This window comes from Drosophila novamexicana, unplaced genomic scaffold (genome assembly GCF_003285875.2).
Source record: "Drosophila novamexicana strain 15010-1031.04,08,12 unplaced genomic scaffold, DnovRS2.1 tig00000108-arrow-pilon, whole genome shotgun sequence".
NCBI lineage: Eukaryota > Metazoa > Arthropoda > Insecta > Diptera > Drosophilidae > Drosophila > Drosophila novamexicana.
In genome coordinates, this window is record NW_020824772.1 from 5,100,434 (window position 1) to 5,118,047 (window position 17,614).

Here is a 17,614-nt window from a genome sequence, read left to right on the forward strand (position 1 = left end):
TAATCTGGCATTCAAATCTGAACACCGATTTTTAGTCGAAATTCATGTCCAAATCTTACCCCAAGATATAATCTCCCATGATCAACGGCGGAGTTATGTCGTTTTGAAACGACATATCTCCAGGCCCCAAAAACGACATAACTCGGTCAAATCTCATCCGATTTTCACGAAGTTTGGCTTTTACTTCATGGTTTTACCTCTAGATTAATCTGGCATTCAAATCTCGACACCGATTTTTTGGTCGAAATTCATGTCCAAATCTTACCCCGTATTCGTATATAGACATGGGTCAAAAATTACCACCCCATAACTCTGTCAAATCTCATCCGATTTACCCGAAGTTTGGCTTTTTCTTCATGGCTTTCCCTCTAGATTAATCTGGCATTCAAATCTGAACACCGGTTTTTAGTCGAAATTCATGTCCAAATCTTACCCCAAGATATAATCTCGCCATGATCAACGGCGGAGTTATGTCGTTTTGAAACGACATAACTCCAAGCCCCAAAAACGACATAACTCGGTCAAATCTCATCCGATTTTCACGAAGTTTGGCTTTTACTTCATGGTTTTACCTCTAGATTAATCTGGCATTCAAATCTGAACACCGATTTTTAGTCGAAATTCATGTCCAAATCTTACCCCAAGATATAATCTCCCATGATCAACGGCGGAGTTATGTCGTTTTGAAACGACATATCTCCAAGCCCCAAAAACGACATAACTCGGTCAAATCTCATCCGATTTTCACGAAGTTTGGCTTTTACTTCATGGTTTTACCTCTAGATTAATCTGGCATTCAAATCTCGACACCGATTTTTTGGTCGAAATTCATGTCCAAATCTTACCCCGTATTCGTATATAGACATGGGTCAAAAATTACCACCCCCATAACTCGGTCAAATCTCATCCGATTTACCCGAAGTTTGGCTTTTTCTTCATGGCTTTCCCTCTAGATTAATCTGGCATTCAAATCTGAACACCGGTTTTTAGTCGAAATTCATGTCCAAATCTTACCCCAAGATATAATCTCGCCATGATCAACGGCGGAGTTATGTCGTTTTGAAACGACATATCTCCAAGCCCCAAAAACGACATAACTCGGTCAAATCTCATCCGATTTTCACGAAGTTTGGCTTTTACTTCATGGTTTTACCTCTAGATTAATCTGGCATTCAAATCTCGACACCGATTTTTTGGTCGAAATTCATGTCCAAATCTTACCCCGTATTCGTATATAGACATGGGTCAAAAATTACCACCCCCATAACTCGGTCAAATCTCATCCGATTTACCCGAAGTTTGGCTTTTTCTTCATGGCTTTCCCTCTAGATTAATCTGGCATTCAAATCTGAACACCGGTTTTTAGTCGAAATTCATGTCCAAATCTTACCCCAAGATATAATCTCGCCATGATCAACGGCGGAGTTATGTCGTTTTGAAACGACATATCTCCAAGCCCCAAAAACGACATAACTCGGTCAAATCTCATCCGATTTACCCGAAGTTTGGCTTTTTCTTCATGGCTTTCCCTCTAGATTAATCTGGCATTCAAATCTGAACACCGGTTTTTAGTCGAAATTCATGTCCAAATCTTACCCCAAGATATAATCTCGCCATGATCAACGGCGGAGTTATGTCGTTTTGAAACGACATATCTCCAAGCCCCAAAAACGACATAACTCGGTCAAATCTCATCCGATTTACCCGAAGTTTGGCTTTTTCTTCATGGCTTTCCCTCTAGATTAATCTGGCATTCAAATCTGAACACCGGTTTTTAGTCGAAATTCATGTCCAAATCTTACCCCAAGATATAATCTCGCCATGATCAACGGCGGAGTTATGTCGTTTTGAAACGACATATCTCCAAGCCCCAAAAACGACATAACTCGGTCAAATCTCATCCGATTTTCACGAAGTTTGGCTTTTACTTCATGGTTTTACCTCTAGATTAATCTGGCATTCAAATCTCGACACCGATTTTTTGGTCGAAATTCATGTCCAAATCTTACCCCGTATTCGTATATAGACATGGGTCAAAAATTACCACCCCCATAACTCTGTCAAATCTCATCCGATTTACCCGAAGTTTGGCTTTTTCTTCATGGCTTTCCCTCTAGATTAATCTGGCATTCAAATCTGAACACCGGTTTTTAGTCGAAATTCATGTCCAAATCTTACCCCAAGATATAATCTCGCCATGATCAACGGCGGAGTTATGTCGTTTTGAAACGACATATCTCCAAGCCCCAAAAACGACATAACTCGGTCAAATCTCATCCGATTTTCACGAAGTTTGGCTTTTACTTCATGGTTTTACCTCTAGATTAATCTGGCATTCAAATCTCGACACCGATTTTTTGGTCGAAATTCATGTCCAAATCTTACCCCGTATTCGTATATAGACATGGGTCAAAAATTACCACCCCCATAACTCTGTCAAATCTCATCCGATTTACCCGAAGTTTGGCTTTTTCTTCATGGTTTTACCTCTAGATTAATCTGGCATTCAAATCTGAACACCGATTTTTAGTCGAAATTCATGTCCAAATCTTACCCCGTATTCGTATATAGACATGGGTCAAAAATTGCCACCCCCATAACTCGGCCAAATCTCATCCGATTTACCCGAAGTTTGGCTTTTTCTTCATGGCTTTCCCTCTAGATTAATCTGGCATTCAAATCTGAACACCGATTTTTAGTCGAAATTCATGTCCAAATCTTACCCCAAGATATAATCTCGCCATGATCAACGGGGGAGTTATGTCGTTTTGAAACGACATATCTCCAAGCCCCAAAAACGACATAACTCGGTCAAATCTCATCCGATTTTCACGAAGTTTGGCTTTTTCTTCATGGTTTTACCTCTAGATTAATCTGGCATTCAAATCTGAACACCGATTTTTAGTCGAAATTCATGTCCAAATCTTACCCCGTATTCGTATATAGACATGGGTCAAAAATTGCCACCCCCATAACTCGGCCAAATCTCATCCGATTTACCCGAAGTTTGGCTTTTTCTTCATGGCTTTCCCTCTAGATTAATCTGGCATTCAAATCTGAACACCGATTTTTAGTCGAAATTCATGTCCAAATCTTACCCCAAGATATAATCTCGCCATGATCAACGGCGGAGTTATGTCGTTTTGAAACGACATATCTCCAAGCCCCAAAAACGACACTCGGTCAAATCTCATCCGATTTTCACGAAGTTTGGCTTTTACTTTATGGTTTTACCTCTAGATTAATCTGGCATTCAAATCTCGACACCGATTTTTTGGTCGAAATTCATGTCCAAATCTTACCCCAAGATATAATCTCGCCATGATCAACGGCGGAGTTATGTCGTTTTGAAACGACATATCTCCGCGCGGATATATGTCGTTTTTGGGGCTTGGAGATATGTCGCTTCAAAACGACATAATCTCGCCATGATCAACGGGGGAGTTATGTCGTTTTGAAACGACATATCTCCAAGCCCCAAAAACGACATAACTCGGTCTCATCTCATCCGATTTTCACGAAGTTTGGCTTTTACTTCATGGTTTTACCTCTAGATTAATCTGTCATTCAAATCTCGACACCGATTTTTTGGTCGAAATTCATGTCCAAATCTTACCCCGTATTCGTATATAGACATGGGTCAAAAATTACCACCCCCATAACTCGGTCAAATCTCATCCGATTTACACGAAGTTTGGCTTTTTCTTCTAGATTAATCTGGCATTCAAATCTGAACACCGATTTTTAGTCGAAATGCATGTCCAAATCTTACCCAGTATTCGTATATAGACATGGGTCAAAAATTACCACCCCCATAGCTCGGTCAAATCTCATCCGATTTACACGAAGTTTGGCTTTTTCTTCATGGCTTTCCCTCTAGATTAATCTGGCATTCAAATCTGAACACCGATTTTTAGTCGAAATTCATGTCCAAATCTTACCCCAAGATTCGTATATGTCGTTTTAAAACGACATAATCTCGCCATGATCAACGGCGGAGTTATGTCGTTTTGAAACGACATATCTCCGCGCGGATATATGTCGTTTTTGGGGCTTGGAGATATGTCGCTTCAAAACGACATAATCTCGCCATGATCAACGGGGGAGTTATGTCGTTTTGAAACGACATATCTCCAAGCCCCAAAAACGACATAACTCGGTCAAATCTCATCCGATTTTCACGAAGTTTGGCTTTTACTTCATGGTTTTACCTCTAGATTAATCTGGCATTCAAATCTGAACACCGATTTTTAGTCGAAATTCATGTCCAAATCTTACCCCAAGATATAATCTCCCATGATCAACGGCGGAGTTATGTCGTTTTGAAACGACATATCTCCAGGCCCCAAAAACGACATAACTCGGTCAAATCTCATCCGATTTTCACGAAGTTTGGCTTTTACTTCATGGTTTTACCTCTAGATTAATCTGGCATTCAAATCTCGACACCGATTTTTTGGTCGAAATTCATGTCCAAATCTTACCCCGTATTCGTATATAGACATGGGTCAAAAATTACCACCCCATAACTCTGTCAAATCTCATCCGATTTACCCGAAGTTTGGCTTTTTCTTCATGGCTTTCCCTCTAGATTAATCTGGCATTCAAATCTGAACACCGGTTTTTAGTCGAAATTCATGTCCAAATCTTACCCCAAGATATAATCTCGCCATGATCAACGGCGGAGTTATGTCGTTTTGAAACGACATAACTCCAAGCCCCAAAAACGACATAACTCGGTCAAATCTCATCCGATTTTCACGAAGTTTGGCTTTTACTTCATGGTTTTACCTCTAGATTAATCTGGCATTCAAATCTGAACACCGATTTTTAGTCGAAATTCATGTCCAAATCTTACCCCAAGATATAATCTCCCATGATCAACGGCGGAGTTATGTCGTTTTGAAACGACATATCTCCAAGCCCCAAAAACGACATAACTCGGTCAAATCTCATCCGATTTTCACGAAGTTTGGCTTTTACTTCATGGTTTTACCTCTAGATTAATCTGGCATTCAAATCTCGACACCGATTTTTTGGTCGAAATTCATGTCCAAATCTTACCCCGTATTCGTATATAGACATGGGTCAAAAATTACCACCCCCATAACTCGGTCAAATCTCATCCGATTTACCCGAAGTTTGGCTTTTTCTTCATGGCTTTCCCTCTAGATTAATCTGGCATTCAAATCTGAACACCGGTTTTTAGTCGAAATTCATGTCCAAATCTTACCCCAAGATATAATCTCGCCATGATCAACGGCGGAGTTATGTCGTTTTGAAACGACATATCTCCAAGCCCCAAAAACGACATAACTCGGTCAAATCTCATCCGATTTTCACGAAGTTTGGCTTTTACTTCATGGTTTTACCTCTAGATTAATCTGGCATTCAAATCTCGACACCGATTTTTTGGTCGAAATTCATGTCCAAATCTTACCCCGTATTCGTATATAGACATGGGTCAAAAATTACCACCCCCATAACTCGGTCAAATCTCATCCGATTTACCCGAAGTTTGGCTTTTTCTTCATGGCTTTCCCTCTAGATTAATCTGGCATTCAAATCTGAACACCGGTTTTTAGTCGAAATTCATGTCCAAATCTTACCCCAAGATATAATCTCGCCATGATCAACGGCGGAGTTATGTCGTTTTGAAACGACATATCTCCAAGCCCCAAAAACGACATAACTCGGTCAAATCTCATCCGATTTACCCGAAGTTTGGCTTTTTCTTCATGGCTTTCCCTCTAGATTAATCTGGCATTCAAATCTGAACACCGGTTTTTAGTCGAAATTCATGTCCAAATCTTACCCCAAGATATAATCTCGCCATGATCAACGGCGGAGTTATGTCGTTTTGAAACGACATATCTCCAAGCCCCAAAAACGACATAACTCGGTCAAATCTCATCCGATTTACCCGAAGTTTGGCTTTTTCTTCATGGCTTTCCCTCTAGATTAATCTGGCATTCAAATCTGAACACCGGTTTTTAGTCGAAATTCATGTCCAAATCTTACCCCAAGATATAATCTCGCCATGATCAACGGCGGAGTTATGTCGTTTTGAAACGACATATCTCCAAGCCCCAAAAACGACATAACTCGGTCAAATCTCATCCGATTTTCACGAAGTTTGGCTTTTACTTCATGGTTTTACCTCTAGATTAATCTGGCATTCAAATCTCGACACCGATTTTTTGGTCGAAATTCATGTCCAAATCTTACCCCGTATTCGTATATAGACATGGGTCAAAAATTACCACCCCCATAACTCTGTCAAATCTCATCCGATTTACCCGAAGTTTGGCTTTTTCTTCATGGCTTTCCCTCTAGATTAATCTGGCATTCAAATCTGAACACCGGTTTTTAGTCGAAATTCATGTCCAAATCTTACCCCAAGATATAATCTCGCCATGATCAACGGCGGAGTTATGTCGTTTTGAAACGACATATCTCCAAGCCCCAAAAACGACATAACTCGGTCAAATCTCATCCGATTTTCACGAAGTTTGGCTTTTACTTCATGGTTTTACCTCTAGATTAATCTGGCATTCAAATCTGAACACCGATTTTTAGTCGAAATTCATGTCCAAATCTTACCCCAAGATATAATCTCCCATGATCAACGGCGGAGTTATGTCGTTTTGAAACGACATATCTCCAAGCCCCAAAAACGACATAACTCGGTCAAATCTCATCCGATTTTCACGAAGTTTGGCTTTTACTTCATGGTTTTACCTCTAGATTAATCTGGCATTCAAATCTCGACACCGATTTTTTGGTCGAAATTCATGTCCAAATCTTACCCCGTATTCGTATATAGACATGGGTCAAAAATTACCACCCCCATAACTCGGTCAAATCTCATCCGATTTACCCGAAGTTTGGCTTTTTCTTCATGGCTTTCCCTCTAGATTAATCTGGCATTCAAATCTGAACACCGGTTTTTAGTCGAAATTCATGTGCAAATCTTACCCCAAGATATAATCTCGCCATGATCAACGGCGGAGTTATGTCGTTTTGAAACGACATATCTCCAAGCCCCAAAAACGACATAACTCGGTCAAATCTCATCCGATTTTCACGAAGTTTGGCTTTTACTTCATGGTTTTACCTCTAGATTAATCTGGCATTCAAATCTCGACACCGATTTTTTGGTCGAAATTCATGTCCAAATCTTACCCCGTATTCGTATATAGACATGGGTCAAAAATTACCACTCCCATAACTCGGTCAAATCTCATCCGATTTACACGAAGTTTGGCTTTTTCTTCATGGCTTTCCCTCTAGATTAATCTGGCATTCAAATCTGAACACCGATTTTTAGTCGAAATTCATGTCCAAATCTTACCCCAAGATATAATCTCGCCATGATCAACGGCGGAGTTATGTCGTTTTGAAACGACATATCTCCAAGCCCCAAAAACGACATAACTCGGTCAAATCTCATCCGATTTTCACGAAGTTTGGCTTTTACTTCATGGTTTTACCTCTAGATTAATCTGGCATTCAAATCTCGACACCGATTTTTTGGTCGAAATTCATGTCCAAATCTTACCCCGTATTCGTATATAGACATGGGTCAAAAATTACCACCCCCATAACTCGGTCAAATCTTATCCGATTTACCCGAAGTTTGGCTTTTTCTTCATGGCTTTCCCTCTAGATTAATCTGGCATTCAAATCTGAACACCGATTTTTAGTCGAAATTCATGTCCAAATCTTACCCCAAGATTCGTATGTGTCGTTTCAAAACGGCATAATATCGCCATGATCAACGGCGGAGTTATGTCGTTTTGAAACGACATATCTCCGCGCGGATATATGTCGTTTTTGGGGCTTGGAGATATGTCGCTTCAAAACGACATAGTCTCGCCATGATCAACGGGGGAGTTATGTCGTTTTTCACGAAGTTTGGCTTTTACTTCATGGTTTTACCTCTTGATTAATCTGTCATTCAAATCTCGACACCGATTTTTTGGTCGAAATTCATGTCCAAATCTTACCCCGTATTCGTATATAGACATGGGTTAAAAATTACCACCCCCATAACTCGGTCAAATCTCATCCGATTTACACGAAGTTTGGCTTTTTCTTCTAGATTAATCTGGCATTCAAATCTGAACACCGATTTTTAGTCGAAATTCATGTCCAAATCTTACCCCAAGATATAATCTCGCCATGATCAACGGGGGAGTTATGTCGTTTTGAAACGACATATCTCCAAGCCCCAAAAACGACATAACTCGGTCAAATCTCATCCGATTTTCACGAAGTTTGGCTTTTACTTCATGGTTTTACCTCTAGATTAATCTGGCATTCAAATCTCGACACCGATTTTTTGGTCGAAATTCATGTCCAAATCTTACCCCGTATTCGTATATAGACATGGGTCAAAAATTACCACCCCCATAACTCGGTCAAATCTCATCCGATTTACACGAAGTTTGGCTTTTTCTTCTAGATTAATCTGGCATTCAAATCTGAACACCGATTTTTAGTCGAAATTCATGTCCAAATCTTACCCCAAGATATAATCTCGCCATGATCAACGGCGGAGTTATGTCGTTTTGAAACGACATATCTCCAAGCCCCAAAAACGACATAACTCGGTCAAATCTCATCCGATTTTCACGAAGTTTGGCTTTTACTTTATGGTTTTACCTCTAGATTAATCTGGCATTCAAATCTCGACACCGATTTTTTGGTCGAAATTCATGTCCAAATCTTACCCTGTATTCGTATATAGACATGGGTCAAAAATTACCACCCCCATAGCTCGGTCAAATCTCATCCGATTTACACGAAGTTTGGCTTTTTCTTCATGGCTTTCCCTCTAGATTAATCTGGCATTCAAATCTGAACACCGATTTTTAGTCGAAATTCATGTGCAAATCTTACCCCAAGATATAATCTCGCCATGATCAACGGCGGAGTTATGTCGTTTTGAAACGACATATCTCCAAGCCCCAAAAACGACATAACTCGGTCAAATCTCATCCGATTTTCACGAAGTTTGGCTTTTACTTCATGGTTTTACCTCTAGATTAATCTGGCATTCAAATCTCGACACCGATTTTTTGGTCGAAATTCATGTCCAAATCTTACCCCGTATTCGTATATAGACATGGGTCAAAAATTACCACTCCCATAACTCGGTCAAATCTCATCCGATTTACACGAAGTTTGGCTTTTTCTTCATGGCTTTCCCTCTAGATTAATCTGGCATTCAAATCTGAACACCGATTTTTAGTCGAAATTCATGTCCAAATCTTACCCCAAGATATAATCTCGCCATGATCAACGGCGGAGTTATGTCGTTTTGAAACGACATATCTCCAAGCCCCAAAAACGACATAACTCGGTCAAATCTCATCCGATTTTCACGAAGTTTGGCTTTTACTTCATGGTTTTACCTCTAGATTAATCTGGCATTCAAATCTCGACACCGATTTTTTGGTCGAAATTCATGTCCAAATCTTACCCCGTATTCGTATATAGACATGGGTCAAAAATTACCACCCCCATAACTCGGTCAAATCTTATCCGATTTACCCGAAGTTTGGCTTTTTCTTCATGGCTTTCCCTCTAGATTAATCTGGCATTCAAATCTGAACACCGATTTTTAGTCGAAATTCATGTCCAAATCTTACCCCAAGATTCGTATGTGTCGTTTCAAAACGACATAATATCGCCATGATCAACGGCGGAGTTATGTCGTTTTGAAACGACATATCTCCGCGCGGATATATGTCGTTTTTGGGGCTTGGAGATATGTCGCTTCAAAACGACATAGTCTCGCCATGATCAACGGGGGAGTTATGTCGTTTTTCACGAAGTTTGGCTTTTACTTCATGGTTTTACCTCTTGATTAATCTGTCATTCAAATCTCGACACCGATTTTTTGGTCGAAATTCATGTCCAAATCTTACCCCGTATTCGTATATAGACATGGGTTAAAAATTACCACCCCCATAACTCGGTCAAATCTCATCCGATTTACACGAAGTTTGGCTTTTTCTTCTAGATTAATCTGGCATTCAAATCTGAACACCGATTTTTAGTCGAAATTCATGTCCAAATCTTACCCCAAGATATAATCTCGCCATGATCAACGGGGGAGTTATGTCGTTTTGAAACGACATATCTCCAAGCCCCAAAAACGACATAACTCGGTCAAATCTCATCCGATTTTCACGAAGTTTGGCTTTTACTTCATGGTTTTACCTCTAGATTAATCTGGCATTCAAATCTCGACACCGATTTTTTGGTCGAAATTCATGTCCAAATCTTACCCCGTATTCGTATATAGACATGGGTCAAAAATTACCACCCCCATAACTCGGTCAAATCTCATCCGATTTACACGAAGTTTGGCTTTTTCTTCTAGATTAATCTGGCATTCAAATCTGAACACCGATTTTTAGTCGAAATTCATGTCCAAATCTTACCCCAAGATATAATCTCGCCATGATCAACGGCGGAGTTATGTCGTTTTGAAACGACATATCTCCAAGCCCCAAAAACGACATAACTCGGTCAAATCTCATCCGATTTTCACGAAGTTTGGCTTTTACTTTATGGTTTTACCTCTAGATTATTCTGGCATTCAAATCTCGACACCGATTTTTTGGTCGAAATTCATGTCCAAATCTTACCCTGTATTCGTATATAGACATGGGTCAAAAATTACCACCCCCATAGCTCGGTCAAATCTCATCCGATTTACACGAAGTTTGGCTTTTTCTTCATGGCTTTCCCTCTAGATTAATCTGGCATTCAAATCTGAGCACCGATTTTTAGTCGAAATTCATGTCCAAATCTTACCCTGTATTCGTATATAGACATGGGTCAAAAATTACCACCCCCATAGCTCGGTCAAATCTCATCCGATTTACACGAAGTTTGGCTTTTTCTTCATGGCTTTCCCTCTAGATTAATGTGGCCTACAAATCTGAACACCGATTTTTTAGTCGAAATTCATGTCCAAATCTTACCCCAAGATTCGTATATGTCGTTTCAAAACGACATAACTCCGCCGTTGATCATGGCGAGATTATGTCGTTTTGAAACTCCGCCGTTGATCATGGCGAGATTATGTCGTTTTGAAACGACATATCTCCAAGCCCCAAAAACGACATAACTCGGTCAAATCTCATCCGATTTTCACGAAGTTTGGCTTTTACTTCATGGTTTTACCTCTAGATTAATCTGACATTCAAATCTCGACACCCATTTTTTGGTCGAAATTCATGTCCAAATCTTACCCCAAGATTCGTATATAGACATGGGTCAAAAATTACCACCCCCATATCTCGGCCAAATCTCATCCGATTTACACGAAGTTTGGCTTTTTCTTCATGGTTTTCCCTCTAGATTAATGTGGCCTTCAAATCTCGACACCGATTTTTTGGTCGAAATGCATGTCCAAATCTTACCCCAAGATTCGTATATAGACATGGGTCAAAAATTACCACCCCCATAACTCGGTCAAATCTCATCCGATTTACACGAAGTTTGACTTTTTCTTCATGGCTTTCCCTCTAGATTAATCTGGCATTCAAATCTGAACACCGATTTTTTAGTCGAAATTCATGTCCAAATCTTACCCCAAGATTCGTATATGTCGTTTCAAAACGACATAACTCCGCCGTTGATCATGGCGAGATTATGTCGTTTTGAAACTCCGCCGTTGATCATGGCGAGATTATGTCGTTTTGAAACGACATATCTCCAAGCCCCAAAAACGACATAACTCGGTCAAATCTCATCCGATTTTCACGAAGTTTGGTTTTTTCTTCATGGTTTTCCCTCTAGATTAATGTGGCCTTCAAATCTCGACACCGATTTTTAGTCGAAATTCATGTCCAAATCTTACCCCAAGATTCGTCAACTTTTGTGACTCTAGTTCTTATTATTTACCAAAATTGCCCAAAAACAGGAAATCGATATCGATTTTTATCGATTGCTTAGAAACGGAGTAAGTTATCGATTATCGGAAACAAACTCGATCTGCACGGGAGCTAGGAGCATCTACGTCTAAAATTTCAAGTCTCAAGCTGTTATAGGTTCTGGGATCCTTGCGTTCATACATACGGACGGACGGACGGACGGACGGACAGACAGACGGACATGGCTAGATCGACTCAGCTATTTATGCTGATCAAGAATATATATACTTTATGGGGTCGGAGTTGCTTCCTTCTGCCTATAACATAAATTTGGCTTTCGCACAAATACAATATACCCTTATACCCATTTTTAATGGGTTCAGGGTATAAAAATGTTTAACAAACATACAACAAATTAAAAACAAGATCGTTTTCAATTTATAAACTTTAAATAACACCTACGGTACACTTATCTTTAATAAATAAGATATAGTATCTGGAACATTTTATAATGTTCGAATGGCAAACATTAAAATTTGGGGTTTGAAGATTCGTTCGTGAGTTTTAATCACTAATTATTTACAGCATACCTTAAATGCAATGTCTTTCTTTAATTGCATTCTTCATGATAAGATAAAAAGTACAGAGCCAATGAAGACATTGAACTAAACACATGGTACATGTTATTTTAAATATTCGCTATTGTGTTGAGTCGCTATAAAAACCCACTGACAGTCCTACCTTAATGGTAAAGTTGACTCGTCACTCAATAAGCGTTCTACAATGAGATATTTTGTATACTCTGTTTTTGCAGTCTGCCTGTGCAGTGCTCTGGCATTTGACTTCAACTATCCCAAAAAAAATAATATTGAAGGTAATATATTAAATAAGTTCGTAAGAGAATTAATTCTTATTTTTCCAAGTAATTAGTTGTCTGTGAGAATGCCGAGGCTCAGATGTACATTAGGATTGGTGAGAAGTACTACTTCATTGAAAAATCAGAAAAGGTTAGCTGGTTCGAATCAGTACACATTTGCCGTAAATTTGGTGGAGATTTGGCCCTAATTGAATCGGCTGAAGAGATGAATGCGATTTCAAACTATCTACTGAAAGAGGGCTATGATAATAATGCAAGAATTTGGATATCGGGCAACGATTTTATCACAAATCATAAATTCATGTCCTTAACTAACGGATTGCCATTGGCATTTACATCTTGGTCCATTCATCAGCCTGATTATCCCGGCATTGAGCATTGTATACATTTATGGCGCAAGGATTCTGCCTTCCAAATGAACAACTGGGTGTGCACTCAAAAGGCGAATTACCTATGTCAGAGGCAGAGCTACACGCGCTGCCGCGACATTTATTAAACTCGACAATTTATTAAATACAAGCAAGAGTTGAATGAAGTTGAAAGGCTTAATAAAAAGTTTAATAAAGATGTGCACATGCATCACGAATTTTTCTGATTTATATTTTTTGTGTTTCCTTAGATGGTTCCAGAAGAGATCCGTCATTGTTATTCCTGTTCTTCCCATTTTATCGTCATCGGAAATCGAGCCAATTCTATAGTTATTTTTATATAAATACTCCGTAAAGAAGTGTTAATTATCAATATTTATTAATACAGCTCTTGCAGAGCTTATAAATGTTTTCTTACAAAATTATATGCGGGACATATTCTTCTTATCTGTTGCAAAAATATGGAAGATATTCTGATTTCTGTTGATTATACTATGTTCATTTCTTAGCATTAACTAACAATTATATTTAAAAGCTGTTAATTGTCTTATTAGAAACCCATCTCTCGTTTGAGTTAAACACTTCCATGGAATATAAATCTAAATCGAGGGTAATTTTATCTCTCGATTATGGTTCCAGGAATCTAACAAGTTTAATGGCAAACCCTATTTATCGGCATCGAGACAATAAATCACTGGCAAAATGACGCTGTCAAATGCGGAGTGTCAAAAGAGGACAAAACAGAAGGGAGCAAAAATAAAAACAATGACAGAAAACAATTTCACAAAAGATGCCCCAGAACCACAGCGCCAACCCCAACCAAATGCTGACCAGTATGTCACAGCGACCACGTAATACAAGAGGAGGACTCCAACCCCGTACATATGCACACACATAAGCACTCATACGTACCCAACCACACACACACACACTAACACATACACATGGACTCACATCTTCAAGCTTGATAAAGGTGTGGAAACGTGCGATTTTGTAATTGATACTAAAAAGCCCTTAATTGGCACCTTAACGCTACTGATGCTCTGACAAATTTCCCCAAAGGACCTGCAAAGGGCTGGCGTTGACAAGCAACGTGCGTGGGCTGAACTGGCCAGGAGTTGGCTTGGGTTTCGGTCTGGTCGTAGGTTTGGATTTGATTTGCCCGCATGGTAATTCGATACGTTTAGGTAATAGAGAGAATCTGAACCAAAGGCAATGAAAATCGGTGCCATATAATGCCATAGAATTGACATTAGCATCATCATCATCCACATGATTCGCCCATGACCATGTGACTGTGACGTTCCAGAGTCCGACCAGTCACTTAGCCAACCAAAAACAAATGGTACTAATCCATAATTGTCTGGCCAGGCGCTGCTGTTGGTCAAGTGGGACTTGAGCCAATAAATCTCATCAAACTAATTCGATACGTGGAGAGTGTGTGTGTGTGCGCGCGTTTGTGTGTACGTTGGCTGGACGGACAGCATGGATGCAGAAGCGAGCCACCCTTGCGGTTTTTGCTACTTGTTTGCCAGCCTGTTGTCATTTGTTAACATTTCATTACATTTATTTCACTGGAGCGACTGGACACAATTGCAAAGTGGATGAATGGATTTGCCATTTGATGTTGCCTCGAGTGTTTCGACCAGTCCCCACACATATACATTAAGGATATCCCAGTGTGTGCGTGTGTGTGTATATCTGTATTTATTTGCGCTCAAACCAATTTGTTTTATAATTGAATTTGAAATTGAAGATGACATTCGGTTTCCAATTGTTTGGCGTGTGGTGCAACAGCCACAGGCCAATGGGCCAAGTCACCCACCGAACAGCGCAGATCTGATCTGACCTCCTCTGTCTATATGTTGGGTAATTGTATGCACAGATTGGACGTGTGTTTGTGTGTGCCACGCTTTGACCATAAATTCAATTATGTATAAAATTTCACAACGATTTTTGGCTCAGTTTTCCTAAAACGCAATTTTCTATTTAATTTGCTTTCGAGTGTCAATCTGGTTGCTCTGTGGCCATAAACATACATCCTCGTATATCACGCACACATATCGCACTTTGACCTTTAGGTCATGTTTGGCACGCCGGCTGGCATTGATTTTATTTATGCATCATTTGATTTTACGGTTCTTGCGATTCATTTATTCACATTGTGCAAATACTTGAAATTTATAGTTTTACGCAAATTGTATGCATTTATTTTAATGGGCATTTATCAAGAGCTGAGGAATAGACCGCTGAAGAGCTTAAGCATGAACAGTTGATAAGTAATTACGGGCAGTTATAACTCAAAAGCAGCTTTATAGTCGCTATATTTCTTTATATATAGAATAACAGAAGTTAAATCGTATTTTTCGCATGCTATAAAATAATTTAGTTAGATACTGCTGTTAACTTTCGACCCACAATACCAACTACAGTATCTGCCATCGGGCTCAAATGTAAATTAAAAGTCAATCAAAGTAAATGTACTCCAAGGCATCGACAATGCTCCCAGTCCCAAGGCGAATGTTAACTAGACATAAAATTAGCATACATGCCATAAAGCAAATTCGATTCCTATCAAAGAGACAGCATCAGTGGGCTCTGCGCTTTATATAATAGAGGCACTCAGCTGTGCGTCGAGCACTTAACCCGCTTTTAGCAATAAAATTAAGTTCTCCGTAGACCCGGGTCCTGGCTACCAACATGTGCAAGTCGAACGTATAGGAAATTAATGGTTTAAGGCAAAAGTGTTTAACGAAAGTGGCAGGCGGGTGCAAAGATGTTAAGGGTAGTGTACTGGGAAACCTAACACACACACACACACACACACACACGTACGTACATGCGATAGATTGAAGGCAGTAAATTCATTGAATATCTGTGTATTTCACTTTATTGGCGCATAAAAGCCAAAATACTGAAGTCACGACAAGCCAGTCGCCCGTCAACTGAAAACTAGGGAACTGGTGGCTCAAGCGTTGCTTCAATTTGAGAAGAGAAGCTGTGCTTAAGAAGGCGTGTAATTGAAACATTCAAAAGACAATTTCCAAGTCTTAGCACAGACACACTTAATGGACGCAAAAGACATGGACAAAGTTAGGAAGTGAAATGCGAAAGAAAAATGCCAAGCTAAAGCAGGGCGAAAACGAAAGCAGGGGGCACAACTGCATCGGAGTCCAGCACAGGGATACACGGCAATCAAGCGTGACCGGGGGTCAAATGGATTGGCATGAACGAATCTATACTTATTTACGCCGAGTTGTTGTTGCTGCTGTGGGTGTTGCCATTGGGCTAGGTAGCCAATGCGGCCTGTGCGTTAATTAAACAAACATTCAAAAAGATTGATGGCACTTTGATTGAAAAACAATTGATGCAACTGTGTGGCAACATTAGCATGATATTGGACGCTTGGCCAAAACAGAAAAAATAACAGCACCGTGTGGCTCTTATCAGCTGACGTGCCAAAAGTTCGCTGGGTGCTGGCTTGTGGCCCAGCTTGGCCGGGGTAAAGTTCGCATAAATAAAACTCCAATATCAATAGAGCCATACACACTTATGTATACATAAGCTGATTGGCAGCGTTATATGGTCCGTTTCCGTGGTATTTTAATGGATTTTTGATTTCCACAACGCAACGACGCTCTGGTGGCCAGCTTTGGTGGTGGCTTGTCTGCCATTTTTTATCACTTATGTAAACAAGGGCCATCACACAATGGGACAACACTTGGCACTGACACGTTTCGTTCCAATTGGATGGGAACGCGTTAGAAAACACGCAGTTATCTTCGGTTGCCGAACATTAAATATCCTGGTCAAATCGACGACAAAAACAACTGATCTTAACCAAATAACTTTAACTGAACCATGCCAAAGTATCAGATTATTTTGGGTCTCTTTTGAAGAAAAGGAGATATTCACCAAGCAATTGAACAACGAGGTTCCCGATTCGGCAAGTGTATGAATTTTGCAGTATCATTATCCGAAGACTATATTTTCATTGCTATTTCAAAATTATATTCAAAATAGCTTCATAACCACGCAATGATAAACGTCCATGACTATATCATGTGGGATCATATGGGATCGAAGTTATCATTTTACACGTTTTACACATTCTTAAAAAAAATAATTAAACCCTCCTCCAAGCGTATAATGAGAAAAACTAAGTCTTACGCAATTCGTGGCTTCTATGTGTTTCAAATATATTAGGGTCTATTTAGCACATATTTATGTAAGTATTCGGTGGCGTAAACGTGTACATTATTACATTATAAAGCTACATAAAACTTTCTATGGTTAATAAAATTCATCATATTCGGATAATTGTACTATGTATAATTTATCTGTATTCGTTAGATTCCCGAATTGTTTTATGTTTTCAGAAAATTGTTAGTGTCTTTAATCTCTAAGCGGGTACTGCTACATTTTGTAGTATTTATTTTAAATACGCACTTGTCAGCAACAAATATTAATTTGTG

The 17,614-nt window shown here is 39.5% G+C and overlaps 1 long non-coding RNA gene across 1 annotated transcript; it reads right to left on the bottom strand.

Moving 5' to 3' along the window:
- Positions 1–13,218: 13,218 nt before the first annotated feature.
- LOC115771984 lies at positions 13,219–14,274 on the bottom strand. The gene is made up of 2 exons (XR_004019005.1): positions 14,094–14,274; positions 13,219–13,463 (listed from the first exon to the last, which is right to left on the bottom strand). It is a non-coding gene; the product is annotated as an uncharacterized LOC115771984 (long non-coding RNA).
- Between the last annotated feature and the right edge of the window lie 3,340 nt (positions 14,275–17,614).